Source organism: Lepisosteus platostomus, chromosome 5 (genome assembly GCF_059453375.1).
Source record: "Lepisosteus platostomus isolate fLepPlt1 chromosome 5, fLepPlt1.hap1, whole genome shotgun sequence".
In the NCBI taxonomy this organism is placed as follows: domain Eukaryota; kingdom Metazoa; phylum Chordata; class Actinopteri; order Semionotiformes; family Lepisosteidae; genus Lepisosteus; species Lepisosteus platostomus.
Genome location: NC_142615.1, coordinates 46,620,808 through 46,634,483, shown reverse-complemented (window position 1 = coordinate 46,634,483; position 13,676 = coordinate 46,620,808). Strand labels below are relative to the sequence as shown.

At 48.7% G+C, this 13,676-nt stretch overlaps 1 pseudogene; it reads right to left on the bottom strand.

Annotated features, from left to right (window-relative positions):
- Positions 1-12,357: 12,357 nt before the first annotated feature.
- LOC148667505 (U1 spliceosomal RNA) lies at positions 12,358-12,495 on the bottom strand (annotated as a pseudogene).
- Positions 12,496-13,676: the final 1,181 nt, after the last annotated feature.

Genomic DNA, 13,676 nt, shown 5'->3' with positions numbered 1-13,676 from the left:
AGCCTGCTGGGGTCAGCAAAGGCGCTGCTGCGAGGCGTGTGACCAAGCAGCAGCGGCAACGGCGACAAGACCCTGGCAAGGTGGACATAGGCCCAAACAAAGAGACGCCCGAGGAGCCTGAGGGGAAGCGCCCGGTTGCCCTGCAGTGGCCACAAGACACCCTGCCAGGTGAGGGAGCCTCTTCAATACTCGGGCAGGCACCGTTGGCAGAGACTGAGGAAGGGGAGTTGGATATGGTCATGGGAGGAGAGGTAGGGGAAGTGGTGGAAGTAGGAATGGAGGATGGGTGTCTTGAGATGGATGGGGCAGGGACGGAGGAGGGGGAATTACAGAGCATGGAGATGGAGGGGGAAGGGGAGGTGGTGGAGATGGATGGGGTGGAGAGGGAGGACAGGGAGGAGGGGGAGGGGAGTGGGCGAGCCGGGGTACAACCACCTGGGCCCTCGAAGGCAGGGATCCAGTGGCACCACGTCAGGCCTCAGCCCAACCTCAAGCCCAGTTCAAGAGTTGTCCGCAGACCCATCCCTGATGTCTCTGCGGTGGCGGAGACATTAGGTGGGGAGGAAGCAGCAAGTGTTGGCAATGAGAATGTGGCAGAAAGGGCGGGGAAACTGTTGTGCGGGCAGAAGAATTAACTTCACTCTTTCCCGGCCATATACGTGATGGCATCTTTCGCCTCTTTAAATGCCAACGGGCTGAGGTACAGAGCGAAGCTGGGGGCAGTGTTAGCTCTGCTGGGGCGGACGGATGTTGTCTGCCTCCAGGAGACCTTCTGGGACGAGGAGTGTGTCCGGAAGGTGCGAGCACAGTGGGACTGGGAGCTGTTTTACAGCAACGCCTCCGGCCTGTGCAGGAGGGGGGTGGCCGTGCTGGTGAGGAGTGGAGTGTACGAGAGCGTAAGGCTCCTGCACCGCGACACGGACAGCCGAGAGGCTCGAGAGGAGCCAGGGTGCGCAGCAGAGCCCAGTATCTTGCCAAGGGTGAGAAGAGCACGAGGTTCTTCTTCGGCCTGGAGCAGGAGAGGCAGCGCAGCTCCTTCATCGAGGAGCTGGTGGGAGAGCACGGTGTACGGCTCTCTGCCCCCGAGGCCGTTAGGAATGAGGTGTTTTCTTTTTATAGCGCCTTGTTCTGGTCCGAAGGGGTGGATGAGCAGCAGACCCGGGCCATGCTGGCTGGGGTGAGTACCCGCCTGTCACAGAGCGATCGTGAGCTTGGAGGAAGTGCTTGAAGCACTTCGGGGCTCGTCTCCTAACAAGAGCCCTGGGTGGGACGGGCTCTCCTCCAAGCTCTACAGACACTTTCAGCAGTCCCTGGGGCCCCTCCTTCTGGAGGTGTTCCAGGAGATTGCCAGGACCGGTGCTCTGACCCCATCTATGAGAAGGGGGGTGATCTCTCTTGTCTACAAAAAGCAGGGGGATCCCTCCCTTTTGAAAAACTTTCGCCCGATCAGTCTGTTGAACATGGACTATAAGATCCTAACTCGTGTTCTCTCCCTCTCGCCTTCGCAGAGCTACTGCGTCAAGTGGAGAGACATCGCGGACACGGTGTGCTCCATCAGAGATGTTGTGGACCTTATGCGGGAGCAGCCGAGGGGTGGATACGTCCTGAAACTGGACCAGGAGAAGGCCTTCGACAGGGTGGAGCATCCCTTTCTGTTTGAGGTCTTGAAGAGCTTTGGCTTCGGCGAGGCCTTCATCTCTTGGGTGAGGCTCGTGTACAAGGGGATCGTGACCTGTGTCAAGGTGAATGGTTCACTCACGAGCTTCTTTCCAGTGACCTTGCCTGGGGGCACCGCCACCTCGTTGATCTACCAATATGCTGACGACACCAGACTGACGTTGGCAGAGGTGGCGGAGATCTCGGCCATTTTAGAGGTGGTGCAGGCCTACTGCGCTGCCTCGGGCGCCAAGGTAAACTTGGAGAAGTCTGAGGTCATGCCAGTGGGGAGGGCAGACCTTGCCCCGCTCCTCAGCTACCCTTTCAGGGTAGAGACGGGTCACCTGAAGGTCCTTGGCGTCTACTTTAACGCTGATGAGCAGGTCACTGGGCTTCTCCTGTGGAAGGAGAAGCTCATTAAGATGAGGGCCAGGCTAAATCGGTGGAGACACAGGTCCCTGATCCTAAAGGGAAGGGTCCTGCTCGTTAACACACTGTGCCTGTCCCTCTTGTGGTACCCACTGTCTGTGATGCCTCTTCCTGAACGGGTAGAGAATGAGATTAGGCAACTGGTGGTGGGATTCGTGTGGGAGGGGACGCCTCCGCGGGTCACTCATGACACCCTCATTGGGGAAAAATCCAGGGGTGGCCTGAAGCTGTGTGATGTAGGCCTGAAGCTGAAAAGCTTTAGGCTGAAAGTAGTGAAGAAGTTCCTTGACCTGGATAATGTCAGCATTTGGAAGATTGGTATGGCAAGCTACCTCGAGACTTGCGGGGGCTTGGGGCAGGAGACCCTCCTGGTGAGGCTGACTCCGGGGTTGATAAAACATCTGCCCTCCTTTTACAGGGAGGTCCTGCTGGCGAGGGGGTAGTTCATGTCCCAGCATGTCTCCTACACGCCGGAGACCTGGGCAAAGCTTCTGGAACAGCCTCTGTTCCTCTACCCCCTGCTGGTGTCTCGATGGAACAGGCAGCTCTACGAGGCTGGCATATCCAAGGTCAAGGATCTTCTTTATGAAGTAAAGGACGGATTTCTGCCCACCCAGGCTATTGTCGACGCTGTGCGAGAGGTCGACGACGAGCTGCCTGTCAGTAAGATCCGTCAGGATTATGAGCAGCTCAAACTCGGTCTCCCGGACAGTTGGCTGGAGAAGCTCCATCTACAAGATGGGGCAGCAGGCCCGGCCTGGCCGGAGCTGAGGGTGAAGTGGGGGGGCCGTGGGGTGGACCTCCTGGGGTGCACCACCAGCATGTTCTACAGGCTGATGGTGGCAAAACGCTTCAGAGTGCCGGTCTCAGAGGTGTTCTGGGGTAAGATCTTCCCCCAACTCGAGCCAGGGCGTACTTGACGGATCTGCTGGATGGCCTGTTTCGCTCTGTTCGAGGAGCTGTTCTTGACGGGGTGCCCTGGAAAGAGCTGTTCCTCTTTGGGTACCGCGGGTCTGATGGGGGGGGTTAACGCCATTTTAGTGAACCTCCTCCTCAGCCTAACGAGGACAGCTGTCTGGGAGAGGAGGAACCTCATGATGTACAATGGCCTGAAACCAGACCTTGTCAGGCTGTACATTGCCAGGGTGAAGGACTGCTTCTCTCTCAGCCTGGCCTACTGCAGGGCTGAAAGGCGGATGGCCGACTTTCGCAGGATCTTCTTAAAAAATAACATCTTTGTGGACCTGCGGGAGGAAGGTCTGTACTTCCGGCTCTGAGATGGGGGTGTCTTTGAACAAAAGACACACACGGCTCCACCCTTTTCCACCCCTGGATAGCATTGGAGAGTTGAATAGCATTCAATTCACATCGAATAGCATTGGCCCCTGAATAGCCCCTGAATAGCATTGGCGAAGCTTAGCACTGGGCCACTGGGCACAATTTCCCACCGTTTCCATAGTGTAGTGGTTATCACGTTAGCCTCACACGTGAAATGTCCCCAGTTCAAAACAGAGCAGCTTTTTTTGTTGCCACGCACACTGTTTGGGGATTCGCCTAGCGCTGTGATCGAACAGACCCACTCACCTCTTAGTGTGGCGGGATCTGCACAGTGCATGTCGCAGCGCTTTCTGCTTTCACTTCAATGTGCTTCCTGATGTCGAGTCGTGTGCTGTGCAGAGGCTCTGAAAGCGAGAGAAATGAAAAAGTGCACAGCGCTGTAAAAAGAAAACACAGAGAAGTGAAAGGCAGTCCTTTCTCTAAGACTGGGGTAAAGTTAGCTTGAAGTTCGAAAACGATTTTGGCACGCCTGTAGTGCTTTCGCGAAATCTCTTAGAGTTACAAAAACACTTGCTTTGTGTATAAAATGCATTGTGAATGCTTTCTCAGCCTTCACTTTGTCATTTTTATTACTTTTTTTTAGCACGCTCAAATATTGTTTTGTCCATATCTTCACAATGGAAGCACAGAACGTCTTCAAACCAAATGCATTTTAAAGACCACAACTTGTGGAAATTTCCACATTCTCTACATCAAACTTTCAGTGAGCTAATTTCGTTTTTCATCGATGCATAATTACGCACTAACTGGAACCCGGGGGACCGCTGTGTGCACATGTTCACAATGCGAGAAATACTGTTCAATACGGCTTCATGGAAAAACCCGTATATTACCATAGGAAGCAGAACAGCGCAGTCTCCAATTACCCAGACTGTAAGATGACAAGATGAGTTGATGGAAAGAGCACAAAAGTTCAGCTCGTACAATAGGCAACGAAGATCCCAGCATCGTCATCACACTTGAAAGGACTGCCTTGCAGACCAAGGGCAGTGGGCGGTGCCCGGTAAGAGGGGTAGAGGCGGTAAGACATGATGCCGAGAAGCATGAAGCGAGGGGGATTAGCTCAAACGGTAGAGCGCTCGCTTAGCATGCAAGAGGAAGCGGGATCGATGCCCGCATCCTCCAGGTCTGAGTTTGGATCTCCGGAAGCCCAGTGCTCTCGTTTAGCCTCTGCGACTTCTGACAGGTGCTCCTCCGTTGCGGAGAGAATGTCCTTCAGTTGTCAAGCGTTGAAGGGCCACACCTCCTTCCCAACCTCAGTCTGCACTGAGTGCGTCTCTGGCATTTTCTCGTCCAATTTGTCAGCTTAGCAAGTGAAAAGTATATCCGAGTGAAAACAGTGCTGATAATACTCTCACGAATTGTTAGAAGACGTGCTTTTGATCATCGATTGCTTAACAATCACATTCGTTCGACTTGAGCCATCAAGCTCGTAGTTTTCCTTCAAATCTTGAAAGCTCTCAGTGAGAACATCATAGACTGCAGGACGCCCCGTAACTTGATTACTTCAACAGAAAGAAGAGCAGACAGCTCCACAAATATGCGAGGCACAGAGAACGCAAGGCGAGCCGCACACGTTTTGGTGGCTGAGAGAGGGCAGTTTTTGCTTCTGCATTTCCCAAGTAAGGACGCATGACAACAAGCGATCGCGGTGCTCATCTACGACATAGTGGTGATGAGTTTTCAGTACGTGTTCTTTTGAACGAGCAATGAGGCTGCCGCCTTGGACAGCTGACTGCACGCTCTCATTGTGCCACGTGATGAGAATTCACCAGGCTCGTTCAGTCATTAGTCACATTCCATCGTTTGTCATAAGCAGACGCTGCGAAGTGATGTGGATATCAGTTCCCAGTCTTGTGGAAGAGGAGGAAAAGAGCACACGAGGGCTCGTCCGGGAGTTGAACCCAGGACTTCTCGCACCCTAAGCGAGAATCATACCACTAGACCAACGAGCCACAGCAGCACTTTCCATTTCAATCTGTCAGTGAGCTTGAGGATGAGGGAGAGGCGTCATTCGCTCGTCCAGTCAGACCTTCATCAATAAGTCAAGAAAGCCGCAATTACACGACTGCCTTGCAGACGAAGGGCAGTGAACTGTGCCCAGTAAGAGGGGAACAAGCGGCACTAGGTGAGGCCGAGCCATAAGCCCCAGCGAGGGGGGTTGGCTTGTATGGGACAGAGCTTGCTTTGCATGGGGGAGGTAGCAGGATCAATTCCCACATCCTCCAGGTGTGTGCTTAGAGCTTGATGTGCCGAAAGGTGTCCTTCAGCCTGTGGTCACACCTTGCATGGAGAGCATCGTGCAGCTGTCAAGCGTTTCGCAGCCACACCCCCTTTTCATCTTCTCTCTGGCTTAAGCGTCACTCCGCCACTCTCTCTTGACATTTCATGTCAGCATGTCAGAAGTCCGAGTGACATTTTTAATGGCTGAGTGAGGGCACGATGCTGAAGCAGAGAGGCCACTTCAGCCACAGAGACTTGTGCTAGGTGAGATCTGAAAGACGGACTCGCAACAGAAACAGACCAAAAATGTATCGGTGAGATCAAAAGGCAAATGCAACATTCCGCAGAGGGCGTCTAAAGATTAGGGAACGGGCGACTGAAATCCATGTGAGGCAAACTTTCCGGTGTGTGTACTGCAGCTGGGCTTGTTGGCGTAATTGGTAGTGCGTCAGTCTTGTCATCTGAAGGGCCTGAGTTTGATCCTCACACGGGGCAGGGCTGCTTCTTCTCTTGCTCTTTTCAAACACTTGCGGCAACTGTTCGCTCATAACCACGCCTGGAATGCGTGACCTTTACACGGGCGAGAAGCAACGCCGCATCCCTTTTCTAAAGAACATTCACATTCAGAAATAAGTCAAGAAATTTGCCATTACTTTCGCTCGCACTGCTGTCAGCCTGCCCATGTTGCCAAAGAAAGATTCACTCGGCGTCAACATGACAGAACAGCGATCACTTGAAAACAATGTTCCACACTCCGTAAGCAAGAACTTCAGTGTTTGCAGTCACCCGATATGCCGATAGTCAAAGGAGCGCAAAACACGAAGCGTCAAAAGACAAGATGAGTTGATGGAAAGAGCGTTGAATTGATGAGCACAAAAGTTCAGCTCGTACAATAGGCAACGAAGGTCCCAGCGTCGTCATCGCACTTGAAAGGACTGCCTTGCAGACCAAGGGCAGTGAGCGGTGCCCGGTAAGAGGGGCAGAGGCGGTAAGACATGATGCCGAGAGACTTGAAGCGAGGGGGATTAGCTCAAATGGTAGAGTGCTTGCTTAGCATGCGAGAGGTAGTGGGATTGATCCCCGCATCCTAATGAATTAGTGGAAAATCATCCCTGATCTCATTTTCTCCCACTGGTTTTCTCTGTACCTTTTTGCCTTTTTTCCCCTCTTTGGTTTTTTTTTCTGAATCACCAGCTCACCTCTTTCTGATCCAGCTGGGAGCCTCTCTGTAATTAAACAGTTCTGTATCAGACTGTCTGTCTTCCTCTGAATTCACTTCCTAAACCATTCACTGCTTCAAGAGTTCAACCATAAACAGCACACTGAGGACTGTGCTTGGGCTTTGACCAAACACCACCCTGTTTTCACGTTTAAACCTTGACGTGGTTATTAAGAATTTGCTGGTCGATGCTGATTGTTGCTGTCAATAGAGGTGTATGATACTAACAAATGTAATGTGTGCTTAGAAAAGTTGTTAATTCTGAGTGTTACTTTTCTGTGTACTTATTTGCAGTGTTCATTTAGTTTCCAGTTTTTGATTTAGTCATAGTCTTAGTCAAGTCAAGTGTCTGTCATAGTCACCTTCTAGTCATCCATTTTTAATTTAGGAACAAGTAATAGGTTTATTCCATGCTGAAAAAAAAGAAGAAAGAAAACACAACGTTTCGGCTGTGGAGCCTTCTTCAGGTGTGGGACTTAGAGCTTAGAGTGTAGACTTAAAGGGACTTAGAGTGTCTGTATTAATCCTTCTCTCTGGTTGCAGTGTTAATGTGCTGTTTTGTCCAGTCGCAGTGCCTGTGTTAAGCCCTCTCTCAATGCAGTGTTAATGCACTGTAGTGTCCAGTCAGTGTGTCTATATTAACCTCTCTCTCAGTGCAGTGTTAATGTAAATGTAATGTAATTGTGATATTATTACAGTAGTCTTACTTTTTGCATGGTAGTTATGTTTCTGACAAAGCTAAATCAGAACACGCCCTTATACCCACTTATTCCACTATGTTAAAACAACCCAAATTGATTGTGAGTGTACTAGTATGCGTGTGTGTAGTTTAAGGCTTTTAAGATCACATGGCCTCAGCTATCACTACTATGCTGATGATACTCAAATATCCATCCATACCAAACCTGACGATGATGTGGCTGTCTCTATTCTATTAATTTGCATCCCCGATATAAAAACTTGGGTGACTCAAAATTTCCTTCCTTTAACTGTGACAAGACTGAAGTCGTGTTTATTGGCACCACCCATCAACTTTGTACAACCAATGTGTAACTCTATCTGTAGATGGTCTTGTACTTAAGCTTCAGTCTAAACTGAAAAACTTGGGGATGATATTTGACATTCGACCCACATGTGCAGCATGTTGTCAGAACATCTTTCATTCACCTCATAAATATTCCTCGACTACGCCCTGTGTTATCACTAACTGTGGCTGAAAATTTTTGTCTTCTCCCAAATCAACTACTGTAACGCTCTACTCTCTGGGGTTTCTAAATCCACATTGAACAAACTGCAGTATGTCCAAAATTCAGCAGCCAGAATCCTGACCAGGTCTAGTACAAATGATCACATTACTCCTATCCTGGAGTCCTTGCACTGGCTTCCTGTCAAGTTATTTATCGACTTAAAAATCCTCCTGCTCACCTATAAGACGCTCAATGTCTTGGCTTGGCTTGACACCTCCATATTGGTCTGATATTATCACCCTACTCCCTACCTTGCAATCTTCGCTCTTCTAATTCTGTTCTCCGATCTGTCCCCCAAGCCCGTCCACATTGTATGGGTGACAGGACCTTCTAATTTTATGCCCCAAGCTCTGGAACTCTCTCCCCAAGGATATCAGAGAGTCACCTTCTCTAAACTCCAAATCCAGACTCAAAAACATTTTCTTCAGAAGAGCCTTTATTTAACTGTTCTGTACCCCTCTGTTCCTACTTTACTTAGTACCACTGTCTACTGTCTCCTCTAACTGTGTATTCTCGTCATGCTAAGTTTGTGTATTTTTTGTTTTTGGCATTCTGTAAAATGCTTTGAGAAGCCACCTCTAAAGGTATAAAACTATAAAATAAAGTTTATTCTTATAAAGGTCTTGTCTTGTGTTTACAGATTCAGAGGCCAGTGCTCTTATTAAAGCTGGGGAAAGGACTCCTCTTGAACTGCAGCACAGTGTGGAGATGCACAGGCTGATGCAGGAGACAGAGGTCACTGCCGCAGAAGGGAAAGAGGCACTTAGTGAGCAGCACACAGAAAGTAGACAGAGTGTCAAGGATCTGGACTCTGTGCCCATGATGAAGACAGAGCCTGAGAGTGAGACACCTGGGCTCTTAGTATGTGATGATTTTACAGAGACTATTAATAATCTGGACACAATCAATATTACACAAGGTTGTAATGAACTGGGCTGCATCTCTGTACAAGAGCACAGTGAAAAACTGGATGTTTTAAATCTTACAGAGCAGGACATGGACCCCAAGTTGATTGACCCTGCAGAACAGCAGACTGATGTACCTGGTGAAGAGAACAGTACTGATTTACAGCATACTGAGAAGAGTCAGTACAGGGAGGAGCAAAAGCAGCTCCTACAGGGCTTGATAATAATTAGGCCTTGTTCTGTTCAAGCGGAGAGACTGTCATTGCAGAGTCTCAAACAATCATATGATCCCTTAGTATCTGATGACTTTACACACAGGTTTAATAATCTGGTTACTGAGAAAATCGTTGAAAGTTTTAATGAACTGGAGAGTATGTCTGTTCTTGGGCAAAGAGAGGAACAACTGAATGAACTGGACGGTTTTAGTCTCAGAGAGCTGGAGAAGGAGCCCCAGATGATTCACACTGCTGAGCAGCACATGACGAATGACGAAAACAAATCTCAGTTCCATCACACAGAGCAAGGCCATTCCATGGAGCATTTGCAGAATAAGAGACCCCAGCACGATCAGGGGATGAGGAAGAATCACTCAAGGCCTTGCTCAGATGGTGTGGGCAAACTGCCATTATGGCACAGGGAGAAGCAGCATTTCTGTCAGTCTAGCATTTCAAAACCCTATCAGCACCTTCACACAGGAGAGAGACCGTTCAGCTGTAGTCAGTGTGGGAAGAGTTTTAGTCAGTCAAGCCACTTAAAAACCCACCAGCGCATTCACACAGGAGAGAGACCATTCAGCTGCAATCAGTGTGGGAAGAGTTTTAGTCAGTCAAGTCACTTAAAAACCCACCAGCGCATTCACACAGGAGAGAGACAATTCAGCTGCAATCAGTGTGGGAAGAGTTTTAGTCTGAAAAGCCGCTTACAATCACACCAGTGCATTCACACAGGAGAGAGACCTTTCAGCTGTAGTCAGTATGGGAAGAGTTTTAGTCAGTCAAGTAGCTTAATAGTCCACCAGCGCATTCACACAGGACAGAGACCGTTGTACCTTGAGTTTGCTGCTCCTTTGGTTTGCCAGTCTCTCTCTCCCTCATCTCAAGTGGTGCTGGACACAGAGAGGCCATTCCATTTGGTTCACATTTAAGGTGTTTTTCTAGCTGATAGTGTGTTCTGATAAGGAACAACTCCCAAAGCTGAGACACATCAGCCACCCTAATTAATGGTCATCTCTGGTGCCTCACTGTCTGGGAGATTCCAAGGGAGAGTCTCATCCCAAGTGGTTTACACCCAAGGATGAGTGCATGGTTACTCATCCTCACACTGGGCACCAATAAATGTAGGCATCCTCTCACGAGGCACCAATAAATGTAGGGGTTTGTGCATTTACTGGGCCAATTGTTAATTGTTGCAGTAAGTCACAAAATGATTCTCGAATGCCCATGGAACTTTCAACCAATGAGCGACCGTAGTTCCTCCAGGTAAAACTCCAGCTCCTCCTGGACATCCTCAGACTCAGCTCAGACAGTCACGTAACGGCCAATGTGTCCCAGTGCCAGGACTTTTCCTTGTTCTAAGAGTCGAGAACGGAGGTTGCCAGCGTGTTACCAAAGGATCCACCCGAGGTTAGCCCAGCAGCAAGCCTCGTGAACCCACCGCGAACGCTCACCTGATCAACGAGTGAACTACTTTTGGAACTGTGGACAGCTGAATATCAGTATTCAGGACTAGCGCTATTTCGGGAACTAACCGGTCTTCTTCCTGTCTAAAGAGTGTGACTTGCTCGGATCTGTAGTCACTTTTCTGTGTGCAATCTCTCGCTAGTTTCAGCCAACACTAACTAGCCGGTCTTCAGAGAGCATCAGCAGCGCACCGCAGCAGAAATCTCTCCCTCCTTCTCTCATGTCGAACAGCCTGCCACTGTTTCTTTGCATCCACGGGAGATCCGAATCTCCACAGAGGGGATGAGTATTCAACATTCGGCATTACAGCTCGAGAATTCAATTGTTACCTTAACCTGAGTTGATATCAATTTAATTCCTATGAGTCCTGTACTTGCTTTTGAGTATCTAATGTACAAGTTGTAACAAAGTTCATTTACAAAACGGTCTAAATGAATGATATACGGAATGTATGTCCCTCTTGGTTTGTAACTCTTTGTGATTGAATATATACCTTTTGTATTCTGCTAACCGTCACTATAAGATCTGTTATGTTGATATGCACATTTTATGTAATAATAAATGTATTCTTGTGTATTAGTATCCATGTGTGTGCGTTGCTGAGTTATCCCGCTGGCTCGCTCTTCTAATAACCATCAAAGAATCATTTTGTGACTTACTGCTACAATTAATAATTGTCCCGGTAAATGCACAAGACACCTACATTTATTGGTGCCTCGTGAGAGGATGCCTACAAGCTCCTCCAGTAAGGACAGTAGGCTCTACTGTACACAGAGAGGGGTGGGGGTGTGGATTAAGCCGATACCCCGGCTTCTCTCCAGACACAGCTGGGTGAGCTCCTCCAGTAAGGACAGGAACCTCTTCTGTACACAGAGAGGGGTGGGAGGGGGGAACAAGTTGATACCCTGGCTTCTCTCCAAACACAGCTGGATGAGCTCCTCCAGTCAGGACAGAAGGCTCTACTGTACACAGAGAGAGGTGGGGTGTGGAACAAGCCGATACCCTGGCTTCTCTACAGACAGAGCTGGATGAGCTGGATTGGTGCCGTAGGCTTTGGGAGGAAAGCCTGAAGTATGGACATTTAACACTTCCAAGAAAAGTGATCTATAGCTTCATTTGCATAGATGTTTTGTTGCTATGGCATGTGTGTGACTCATACATATAAAAAAACCCATTTGTTAAACGAATATCGAAGCTGCCTCTAAATCTGCAAATGAAGATGAGTCAATAAACCACTTGTTTTTCGTATAACTATACATATATTCATTTATTACTGATTTCATTCATTGAGCACGGATGCATGGATGAAATAGAGGTACAGCCATTCACTTTTTGACATGTCTGCACTGTTAGAGAATCTAGCAATCAGAAAACGGGTGAAACTGTCTTGAGAATTAGCATACAGTACCGAGGCCCCCCCATGACCAAATAAAGGCTAACCTCGATATGAGCCTAAATAATGCAGACTACAGCAAAAAGACTCACTTTGAAAAGGGAATGAATGTCCGGAAAGAGTAGTGTAACCAGCTTGAAATGCTTCTCCGGATCTCTAACTAAAAGAAACTGGGAACCAGCAGTGGCATCGACTCCTTTCGAACTGGGATCCTATCGCAGCTCGTGGTGTCGTAACTCTTCTGTATCTGATATTGGACCAAGCACATCAGGGGAGAGCGCCAACGCAGTCCCCCACTACCAGAAATTATGCAGTCGAGATTCCCACATTTGGGGAATTCGCAGGGGTCAGTACAGCCGGAGTTTAATGGCCGAGCCTTGCCCTGGGTGAACCGATTTTTTATTTTTAAGAACTTTATTTTCTTTTCACAAAAAAAACACAGGACATCACAAATTAGAAAGCTTTACATTAATATACGTACTTAAAACAGTATATATGATCACATCTCATTACATTTTGACACGGTACCAGTTACATAGCAACAATTTCTTTTTTTCTGGTGCAAATCACATTCTTTACTTAAACATGATAATGTTTTTTACAGTTTCTTGAGATATTGACCTATGTTCTCTATTTCCCACAGATTTTCTGCTTCCTCCCTCCCTTTTCTCCACAGATCTCTGAGGTAATAGTTCTCTCGGGTGATGAACAGGGCCAGGCTACCTGCTGCCTTGACTAGGACCTCGATGCCTTTGAACAGCCCCATGTTCCTCACTCTCCACAGGGCGTCTTTCCCACTGTTCACCACGGCCCAGATCCTGTCAAACACGTCAGGAGGAAGTTTTACAGGAGAGATGCCGTATATGACGAAAGCAGCGGTCAGGGTAAATTGGGGCGAGAGAGCTTGCAACCAATCTTCAAACTGTGCCCAGAAGGCCTTAGCAAAAAAGCAGGACCACAGGAGATGGGTCACAGTCTCCTCCTCGCCGCAGCCCACCCTATCGCAGCGAGGGCTGGGGGTGAGGCCCCTACGGTACAAGAAAGTTCGTACCGGTAAGCACTGGTGGACGACACTCCAGGCTAAATCTCTGTGAATGTTGCACAGAAACTTAGAGGATGTGTGTTTCTACACCTTCCTTATTTGGGCTGATGTTAAAATGCCCACAGGGGTCTGCCTATTGTTCTGGGGTGCAACGAAATCTTCCAGTTTTTGGATGCTGACATCTCGGAGGGGAATATGGCCAATTGGGTGAGATCTTAGAAAACTTTTAACTGTCCCATAAATTGCAGGGCATGTGTCAGAGAGTGGGACATCCAGCTTGGGTCTGACACCCCACACTCTGAACACCTCCCTACCTACCCAGAGCCTGGAAAAATAAGTCCAGGTATGCGCTGCAGGTGCTGTTGCAAAGCCTCTCAGCACAGAGGCCAGGAAAATGCACAGCAGCTTCGTAGCAATATTGGGACAGACTTCCACCCTGAGGGTAGCGGCCTGTACATTATTTCCCTTCTGAGTCTTTCCTGTTTCCCACCCCGTAGAAATTGAAACATCAATCTCCTCAGCACCGTCACAACACGGTGTGGGAT